The sequence below is a fragment of the Triticum urartu genome, chromosome 1A (genome assembly GCF_056163025.1).
Source record: "Triticum urartu cultivar PI428250 chromosome 1A, HENAU_Tu73, whole genome shotgun sequence".
Classification (NCBI taxonomy): Eukaryota; Viridiplantae; Streptophyta; class Magnoliopsida; order Poales; family Poaceae; genus Triticum; species Triticum urartu.
Genome location: NC_141873.1, coordinates 189,271,088 through 189,281,874, shown reverse-complemented (window position 1 = coordinate 189,281,874; position 10,787 = coordinate 189,271,088). Strand labels below are relative to the sequence as shown.

At 48.2% G+C, this 10,787-nt stretch overlaps 1 pseudogene; it reads left to right on the top strand.

Annotated features, from left to right (window-relative positions):
* Window positions 1–6,998: 6,998 nt before the first annotated feature.
* Window positions 6,999–10,334, top strand: LOC147990559 (uncharacterized; annotated as a pseudogene).
* The last annotated feature ends 453 nt before the right edge of the window (window positions 10,335–10,787 follow it).

Sequence of the window (10,787 nt, the reverse complement as noted above, 5' to 3'; positions counted from 1 at the left end):
ACCTAAGCCTGAAACTGAGTGCTTCTACTGCAAGCAGACTGGTCACTGGAAGCGGAACTGCCCCGAGTATTTGGCGGATAAGAAGGATGGCAAGGTGAACAAAGGTATATATGATATACATGTTATTGATGTGTACCTTACTAATGCACGCAGTAGCAGCTGGGTATTTGATACTGGTTCTGTTGCTAATATTTGCAACTCGAAACAGGGACTACGGATTAAGCGAAGATTGGCTAAGGACGAGGTGACAATGCGCGTGGGAAATGGTTCCAAAGTCGACGTGATCGCGGTCGGCACGCTACCTCTACATCTACCTTCGGGATTAGTATTAGACCTAAATAATTGTTATTTGGTGCCAGCGTTGAGCATGAACATTATATCTGGATCTTGTTTGATGCGAGACGGTTATTCATTTAAATCAGAAAATAATGGTTGTTCTATTTATATGAGTAATATCTTTTATGGTCATGCACCCTTGAAGAGTGGTCTGTTTCTTATTAAATCTCGATAGTAGTGACACACATATTCATAATGTTGAAGCCAAAAGATGCAGAGTTGATAATGATAGTGCAACTTATTTGTGGCACTACCATTTAGGTCATATTGGTGTAAAGCGCATGAAGAAACTCCATACTGATGGACTTTTGGAACCACTTGATTATGAATCACTTGGTACTTGTGAACCGTGCCTTATGGGAAAGATGACCAAAACACCGTTCTCTGGTACTATGGAGAGAGCAACAGATTTGTTGGAAATCATACATACAGATGTATGTGGTCGGATGAATGTTGAGGCTCGTGGCGGATATCGTTATTTTCTCACCTTCACAGATGACTTAAGCAGATATGGGTATATCTACTTAATGAAACATAAGTCTGAAACATTTGAAAAGTTCAAAGAATTTCAGAGTGAAGTTGAAAATCATCATAACAAAAAAATAAAATTCCTACGATCTGATCGTGGAGGAGAATATTTGAGTTACGAGTTTGGTGTACATTTGAAACAATGCGGAATAGTTTCGCAACTCACGCCACACGGAACACCACAGCGTAATGGTGTGTCCGAACGTCGTAATCGTACTTTACTAGATATGGTGCGATCTATGATGTCTCTTACTGATTTACCACTATCGTTTTGGGGTTATGCTTTAGAGACGGCCGCATTCACGTTAAATAGGGCACCATCAAAATCTGTTGAGACGACGCCTTATGAACTGTGGTTTGGCAAGAAACCAAAGTTGTTATTTCTGAAAGTTTGGGGCTGCGATGCTTATGTGAAAAAGCTTCAACCTGACAAGCTTGAACCCAAATCAGAGAAATGTGTCTTCATAGGATATGCAAAAGAAACTATTGGATACACCTTCTATCACAGATCCGAAGGCAAGACTTTTGTTGCTAAATTCGGAAACTTTCTAGAGAAGGAGTTTCTCTCGAAAGAAGTGAGTGGGATGAAAGTAGAACTTGATGAGGTAACTGTACCTGCTCCCTTATTGGAAAGTAGTACATCACAGAAACCGGTTTCTGTGACACCTACACCAATTAGTGAGGAAGCTAATGATGATGATCATGAAACTTCAGAACAAGTTACTACTGAACCTCGTAGATCAACCAGAGTAAGATCCGCACCAGAGTGGTACGGTAATCCTGTTCTGGAAGTCATGCTACTAGATCATGATGAACCTACGAACTATGAAGAAGCGACAGTGAGCCCAGATTCCGCAAAATGGCTTGAAGCCATGAAATCTGAGATGGGATCCATGTATGAGAACAAAGTATGGACTTTGGTTGACTTGCCCAAAGATCGACAAGCAATTGAGAATAAATGGATCTTCCAGAAGAAGACTCACGCTAACGGTAATGTTACTGTCTACAAAGCTCGACTTGTCGCAAAAGGTTTTCGACAAGTTCAAGGGATTGACTACGATGAGACCTTCTCACCCGTAGTGATGCTTAAGTCTGTCCGAATCATGTTAGCAATTACCGCATTTTATGATTATGAAATTTGGCAGATGGATGTCAAAACTGCATTCCTAAATGGATTTCTGGAAGAAGAGTTGTATATGATGCAGCCGGAAGGTTTTGTCGATCCAAAGGGAGCTAACAAAGTGTGCAAGCTCCAGCGATCCATTTATGGCCTGGTGCAAGCCTCTCGGAGTTGGAATAAATGCTTTGATAATGTGATCAAAGCATTTGGTTTTGTACAGACTTTTGGAGAAGCCTGTATTTACAAGAAAGTGAGTGGGAGCTCTATAGCATTTCTGATATTATATGTAGATGACATATTACTAATCGGAAATGATATAGAATTTCTGGATATATCATAAAGGGATACTTGAATAAGAGTTTTTCAATGAAAGACCTCGGTGAAGCTCCTTACATATTGGGCATTAAGATCTATAGAGATAGATCAAGACGCTTAATTGGACTTTCACAAAGCACATACCTTGACAAAATTTTGAAGAAGTTCAAAATGGATCAAGCAAAGAAAGGATTCTTGCCTGTGTTACAAGGTGTGAAATTGAGTAAGACTCAATGCCCGACCACTGTAGAAGATAGAGAGAAAATGAAAGATGTTCCCTATGCTTCAGCCATAGGCTCTATCATGTATGCAATGTTGTGTACCAGACCTGATGTATGTCTTGCTATAAGTCTAGCAGGGAGGTACCAAAGTAATCCAGGAGTGGATCACTGGACAGCGGTCAAGAACATCCTGAAATACCTAAAAAGGACTAAGGATATGTTTCTCGTATATGTAGGTGACAAAGAGCTCATCGTAAATGGTTATGTTGATGCAAGCTTTGACACTGATCCGGACGATTCTAAATCGCAAACCGGATACGTGTTTACATTAAACAGTGGAGCTGTCAGTTGGTGCAGTTCTAAACAAAGCGTTGTGGCGGGATCTACAAGTGAAGCGGAGTACATAGCTGCTTCGGAAGCAGCAAACGAAGGAGTCTGGATGAAGGAGTTCATATCCGATCTAGGTGTCATACCTAGTGCATTGGGGTCCAATGAAAATCTTTTGTGACAATACTGGTGCAATTGCCTTGGCAAAGGAATCCAGATTTCACAAGAGAACCAAACACATCAAGAGACGCTTCAATTCCATCCGGGATCTAGTCCAGGTGGGAGACATAGAGATTTGCAAGATACATATGGATCAGAATGTAGCAGACCCGTTGACTAAGCCTCTTCCATGAGCAAAACATGATCAGCACCAAAGCTCCATGGGTGTTAGAATCATTACTATGTAAATCTAGATTATTGACTCTAGTGCAAGTGGGAGACTGAAGGAAATATGCCCTAGAGGCAATAATAAAGTTATTATTTATTTCCTTATATCATGATAAATGTCTATTATTCATGCTAGAATTGTATTATCCGGAAACATAATACTTGTGTGAATACATAGACAAACTAAACGTCACTAGTGTGCCTCTACTTGACTAGCTCGTTAATCAAAGATGGTTATGTTTCCTAACCATAGACATGTGTTGTCATTTGATTAACGGGATCACATCATTAGGAGAATGATGTGATTGACATGACCCATTCCATTAGCTTAGCACCCGATCATTTAGTATGTTGCTATTGCTTTCTTCATGACTTATACATGTTCCTATGACTATGAGATTATGCAACTCCCGTTTGCCGAAGGAACACTTTGTGTGCTACCAAACATCACAACGTAACTGGGTGATTATAAAGGAGCTCTACAGGTGTCTCCACAGGTACATGTTGGGTTGGCGTATTTCGAGATTAGGATTTGTCACTCCGATTGTCGGAGAGGTATCTCTGGGCCCTCTCGGTAATGCACATCACATAAGCCTTGCAAGCATTGCAACTAATGAGTTAGTTGCAAGATGATGTATTACGAAACGAGTAAAGAGACTTGCCGGTAACGAGATTGAACTAGGTATTGAGATACCGACGATCGAATCTCGGGCAAGTAACATACCGATGACAAAGGGAACAAAGTATGTTGTTATGCGGTCTGACCGATAAAAGATCTTCGTAGAATACGTGGGAGCCAATATGAGCATCCAGGTTCCGCTCTTGGTTATTGACCGGAGACATGTCTCGGTCATGTCTACATTGTTCTCGAACCCGTAGGGTCCGCACACTTAACGTTACGATGACAGTTTCATTATGAGTTTATATATATTGGATGTACCGAAATTTGTTCGGAGTCCCGGATGTGATCACGGACATGACAAGGAGTCTCGAAATGGTTGAGACATAAAGATTGATATATTGGACGGCTATATTCGGACACCGGAAGTGTTCCGGGTGATTTCAGAGAAAACCGGAGTGCTGGAGGGTTACCGGAACCCCCCGGGAGAAGTAATTGGCTTTATGGGCCCTAGTGGAGAGAGAGGGGCAGCCAGGGTGGGCCGCGTGCCCCCTCCCCCTCTGGTCCGAATTGGACTAGGAGAGGGGGGCGGCGCCCCCCTTTCCTTCTCCCTCTCCCCCTTCCTTTCCCCCTCCTAGTAGGAGTAGGAAAGAGGGGAGTCCTACTCCTACTAGGAGGAGGACTCCTCCTCCTTGGCGCGCCCCAAGGGCCGGCCGGCCTCCCCCTTGCTCCTTTATATACGGGGGCAGGGGGGCACCTCTAGACACACAAGTTGATCTTGAAGATCGTTCTCTTAGCCGTGTGCGGTGCCCCCCTCCACCATAGTCCTCGATAATATTGTAGTGGTGCTTAGGCGAAGCCCTGCGACAGTAGAACATCAAGATCGTCACCACGCCGTCGTGCTGACGGAACTCTTCCCCGACACTTTGCTGGATCGGAGTCCGGGGATCGTCATCGAGCTGAACGTGTGCTAGAACTCGGAGGTGCCGTAGTTTCGGTGCTTGATCGGTCGGGCCGTGAAGACGTACGACTACATCAACCGCGTTGTCATAACGCTTCCGCTGTTGGTCTACGAGGGTACGTAGACTACACTCTCCCCTCTCGTTGCTATGCATCACCATGATCTTGCGTGTGCGTAGGAAAATTTTGAAATTACTACGTTCCCCAACAATTGAGGCTATGTTTGGCCAGCTTGCGTGGGATCCCTGGCATGTCCGAAGGGTGCCAGGCAAATATGTCCCAGTTTTCACGCAGGAATTCTCGTAGTGCGGCGTCAACTGTTGGGTTCAGTTGTGCTCCGATGGATGCTGTCTTCTTGGGGTTCGTTGGGGGGACCTGGAATTTGACTATTTCTTCTGCTAGTTTGAACGAGGTGGATTTGGGGCATTTGTCGAGGATCACATCGTCCCTGTCCACTGTGGAGCGTAGTGCGGTTAATTCTTTGGCCGCGAGGGCTTTGGATAGCGCCTCCAGGGCCAGGGATGCGGTTTTGTTTTCAGCGTGGAGTGCTATGTCCAGATCACTGACAAGAGTGATTATACCGTTTGGTCCGGGCATTTTGAGATTCATATATCCGTAGTGAGGTATAGCTTGGAAGCGTGTAAAAGCATCCCGCCCCAACAGGGCGTGATATCCGCTGCTGAAAGGGGCCACTTGGAAGGTTATTTCTTCGGACCAATAGTTCTCTGGCGATCTGAATACCACGTCAAGTGCGATTTTGCCCGCGCACCGCGCCTCCCGACTAGGAATAATTCCTCGAAAGGTTGTGTTACTTTGTTTGAGGCGGCTCCTGTCTATTTCCATTTTATGGAGTGTGTCCTCATAAATGAGATTAAGTCCGCTGCCGCCGTCCATGAGGACGTTGGTGAGTCGAAACCCATCCACGATGGGGCTGAGGACTAAGGCGGCTGGTGCTTGTACTGTTCTATACTTTGGTTCGTCTCCATCATTGAATGTTATAGCCGTGTCGTTCCATGGGTTTCAGCGATTTGGCAGACTTTGTTGAGCTCGCGAAGTGCCCTTTCACGCTTGTTATTTGAAGTGAATGTCTCGAAGACTGTCAATACTCTTGGTTCATCGTCTTCTGGGGGGTGTTGTTCTGGTGCGTCCTTGATAAGGATGTCCTCGCCGCTCTTGGCTACCTGTCGTAGTATCCAACATGCTCTAAGGCTGTGGGTTGCCACGGTATCTGTTGTTGTATGTATTTGCATGGGCCATCGAGCCACCCTTCCAGAACGGTGCCGTGTCGTATAGTGGCTTTGTGTTTTTTGACTGTTGGACTGGGTGTGCCCCGAGGGGACGCCCTTTTCACCTGTAGGGGAAGTTGGGTTGGGGCTGGTGGTTCCTAGCGAGCTGCCCGAGTTTCCTAGGCGCTTTCCATCGCGCAGTATTTTTGTACGATGGTTGCCAAGTCAACAAATTTTAGTATGCGGCGTCGATTGATGGCATTGAGGATTCCTTCGTCCGCACAGTTTTTGCAGAACGCTAATACTGCGTCCTCGTCACGGCAATCTTTTACCTTGTCCTTGACAAGGAGGAATCTGGCCCAAATGTGGTGGACCTTCTCCTGAGATTGTTGTTTTATACTCATGAGAGCCTCTATGTCCGAGTGGGTGGGTGTGAGGGAGTCCTGGACTAAGGGGTCCTCGGGCGTCCAGCCTGTTATCTATGGGCCGGACTGATAGCTGTGAAGACATGAAGGCCGAAGACTGCACCGTGTCCGGATTGGACTCTACTTGGCATGGAAGGCAAGCTTGGCGACTGAAGATTCCTTCTTATGTAACCGACTCCATGTAAACCCTAGATCCCCTCGGTGTCTATATAAACCGAAGGGGATAGTCCGGAAAGGACACGACATATACTCATTACCATACCCACATAGGCTAGACTTCTAGGGTTTAGCCATTATGATCTCGTGGTAGATCCACTCTTGTAGCACTCATATTCATCAATATCAATCAAGGGTGACGTAGGGTTTTACCTCCATAGAGAGGGCCCGAACCTGGGTAAACATTGTGTCCCCCGTATCCTGTTACCATCGATCCAAGACGCATAGTTTGGGACCCCCTACCCAAGATCCGCCGGTTTTGACACCGACATTGGTGCTTTCATTGAGAGTTCCACTGTGTCGTCGACAAAAGGTTCGATGGCCCCCTCAATCGTCAATAATGACGTTGCCCGAGGAGGAACCTTCCTCCCTGGACAGATCCTCGTATTCGGCGGCTTCGTACTGAGGGCCAACTCGCTTGGCCATCTGGAGGAGATCGACAGCTACGCCCCTGGCCATCATGTCGGATTAGGAAGCTTGAACTACGCCGCGGATATCCGTGGAGACTTGATCTTCGAGGGACTTGAGCCCGTGGCAATCGCTCCCCCTCATCCCGATGAACGTGACTTAAATCTGTCATCGGATCACACCCAAGAGATGGTCCTTGCGGCTGCAACGACCTTAGAGCCAAAGCAGATCGAGCCATCCGAGGCCTTAGAGTCCGCGGCGTTGGAGCCGCACGTGGACTCAACGCCCTGCGATATTCGCTTTAACGGAACTTTGGACTCGTCTCCGGCTATAAGTTCCGGACTATGTACACCCGCGGACACCGAGCTAGATCGGTTATCGATCTTCGAGTTCAGTGCTGCTAACGTGTTCTAGCACTCGCCTTTGGGTGAAGTGCTAAAATCTTTAAAGAAATTGTCCTTGGAAAAGGACTCACAGCCGAACTATGTCCGGTTCGAGCTAGAGATGGATGATGAGGAATTTTGCTTCCCACCCGCCACCCACTTCATAGCCACCGTCGATGACTTAACCGACGTGCTCGACTATGGCTCCGAAGACATCGATGGTATGGACGACGATCCGACAAGGAGCAAGGCCAAGACCCGCCATTTACTGGACGTTGGACGGCCACCTCTTCATACGACGTGTACATGGTTGATACACCTAAAGGATCTGGCGACGACAAAGAAGAGCCGGATGCGAATAAAACCTCTGAGACACAGTCCAAGCGCCGGCGGCCCAAATGCCGCCCCAAGCCCCGCCGCTCAAAGGATGACAACACTGGCACCGGAGAAAATAATACTCCGGGCGACGCCGAAAACAGTGAAAACCCCGCCGGGGCCACATCCATACAGGAACACGACAGCAGGCAAGACAACCCTGATGAACAGGCCATAGAAGATGACCCGGAGGATGATAGTTACCGTCCGCCCTCCAAGGAGGAGACAAGCCTTGGCAACGAATACTTCATCGTGCCTGAGGATCCTCTCGAGCAGGAGCGCTTCAAGCTTCAGCTCATAGCCATTGCAAGGAGCCTGAAAAAGAAACAACAGCGGCTTCAAGCTGAACAAGACCTGCTCGTCGACAGATGGACTGATGTCCTGACAGCCAAGGAATACGGCCTCAACCGCCCAGCCAAGAGCTACCCGAAACGTAGACTGCTACCTCAATTCGATGAGGAGGCGCCGAAGCATATATCTCCCTCGCGTAATGCGGATCGACCACCACGTGGTCGGGACAGGGCGGCGGAACAGCCACCCCGCGGTCGAGATAAAGCGGCAACTCAGGCCGAACAGTAGACCGCCCCACCACCCCATCAAAATAGGGACGGAAGAGTCCGGAGTCATACGTACGACCTCCTATAGACCCTGGATAGTAGAGCAGGACACACAAGATCGATCTACGGATCACGAGGACATGCCTCGAGGCACGACGACGGCTACTTATTCGGATGTGACAAACCTAACCACGCTCCAGCCGAATGCCGCAGACGGACTCCTTCAGAGCTCCGCCACGATGTGGCCCGATATAGAGGCGCCGCACACCGGCTCTGCTTCACAGATGAAGTACTGGATCATGAATTCCTCGAGGGGTTCAAGCCCGTCAATATCGAATCATACGACGGCACAACCGATCCTGCAGTATGGATCGAGGATTTCATTCTCAACATCCACATGGCCCGAGGAGACGACCTCCATGCCATCAAATACCTCCCATTAAAACTCAAAGGACCAGCTCGGCACTGGTTAAATAGCCTGCCTGAGAACTCAATCGGCAACTGGGAGGACTTGGAAGAGGCTTTCCTCGAGAACTTCCAAGGGACTTATGTCCGGCCACCAGATGCCGATGACCTAAGCCACATAGTTCAACAACCCGGAGAATCGGCCAGAAAATTCTGGACTAGGGTCCTAACCAAAAAGAACCAGATCGTCGACTGTCCGGACACCGAGGCCCTAGCAGCCCTCAAACACAGCATCCGTGACGAATGGCTAGCACGCCATCTCGGACAAGAAAAGCCGAAGTCAATGGCAGCCCTTACGGCACTCATGACCCGCTTTTGCGCAGGTGAGGACAACTGGCTGGCTCATAGCAAAAACACAGCTAGTGAGGCAGGCCCTACAGAGGCCAAGAACAACACGGGCAAGCTCCGGTGCAATAGACACAAACGTAGAAGCAATGGCGACAACACTGAAGACACCACAGTCAACGCCGGATTCAGTGGCTCCAAGTATGGCCAACGGAAGAAACCCTACAAAAGAAACAACGAAGGACGTTCTAGCCTGGACCGCATACTCGACCGTCTGTGCCAAATTCATGGCACCTCGGATAAGCAAGCCAATCATACCAACAGGGACTGTTGGGTCTTCAAGCAGGCTGGCAAGTTAAATGCCGAAAACAAAGAAAAGGGATCACAAAGTGAGGACGAGGATGAAGAGCCCCGGCAGCCGAACATCGGGGGACAGAAGAAATCCCCCCAAGTCAAAACGGTGAACATGATATACGCCACACACTTCCCTAGAAAGGAGCGCAAACGAGCACTCAGGGACGTCTATGCGGTAGAGCCAGTCCCCCGAAGTTCAACCCATGGTCGTCATTTCCGATCACCTTTGATCGACGAGATCATCCGACCAGTATCCGCCATGGCGGTTTGGCCGCACTGGTCCTTGACCCAATCATCAACGGATTCCACCTAACAAGAGTCCTGATGGATGGGGGAAGCAGCCTCAACCTGCTATACCAGGATACAATACAGAAGATGGGCATTAATCCCTCACGAATCAAACCCACAAAGACTACCTTTAAAGGAGTCATACCAGGTGTATAGGCCCGCTGTATGGGCTCAATCACGCTGGAGGTGGTCTTTGTTCTCCGGAAAACTTCCGAAGCGAAGAGTTAATCTTCGATATCGTCCCCTTCCACAGCGGTTACCATGCACTGCTCGGACGAACCGCATTTGCTAGATTTAACGCAGTGCCACACTATGCTTATCTCAAGCTCAAGATGCCCGGTCCACACGGCGTCATAATAGTCCATGGCAATACGGAATGCTCCCTCCGAACAGAGGAGCAGACCGCCGCCCTAGCAGCTGAAGCAGAGAGCGGCCTTCTCAAGCAGCATTATAACCCAGCTGCCGAGCCCCTGGACACCATCAAGCGGGTTCGAACTACACTGCAACAGGACAACGCGGCTCATCAAGAGCTCGACTAGCAATTCGGCCTCCGTCCCAGCCCCAATAAGGTAGTGGCATTCGTACCACACGTACACAATTACGCACTCAAAATTCCATGGACATCGACGGAGGCACGAGATAACCCGGGGTCTACAATCCGGCCAGACCGATCCCGGACACACATACTTTACTTCTTTTTCTTGTTTCAGGCACCTTTTCCCGCAGGACTGATGTCAAGTCCTTTAGAAGGACTGAAATACAACGGAGGCAAGCAACACAGGTGTGTAGGGTAACCTTTATACGTTCTTCTTGACGGTATTCATACTTATTTCTCAGGACCCGCACGCTGCGCCCTATTGATGCCGGCATGTTAAATGGCCGGATACTTCTCACACCATCTGTACAAGATATGCCTTGACGTATCCATCCAGTTATAATAAAATGGTTCGTGGCCCAGTTCCTATGGTTTTCGCTTCTTACTTCGTTTTTAT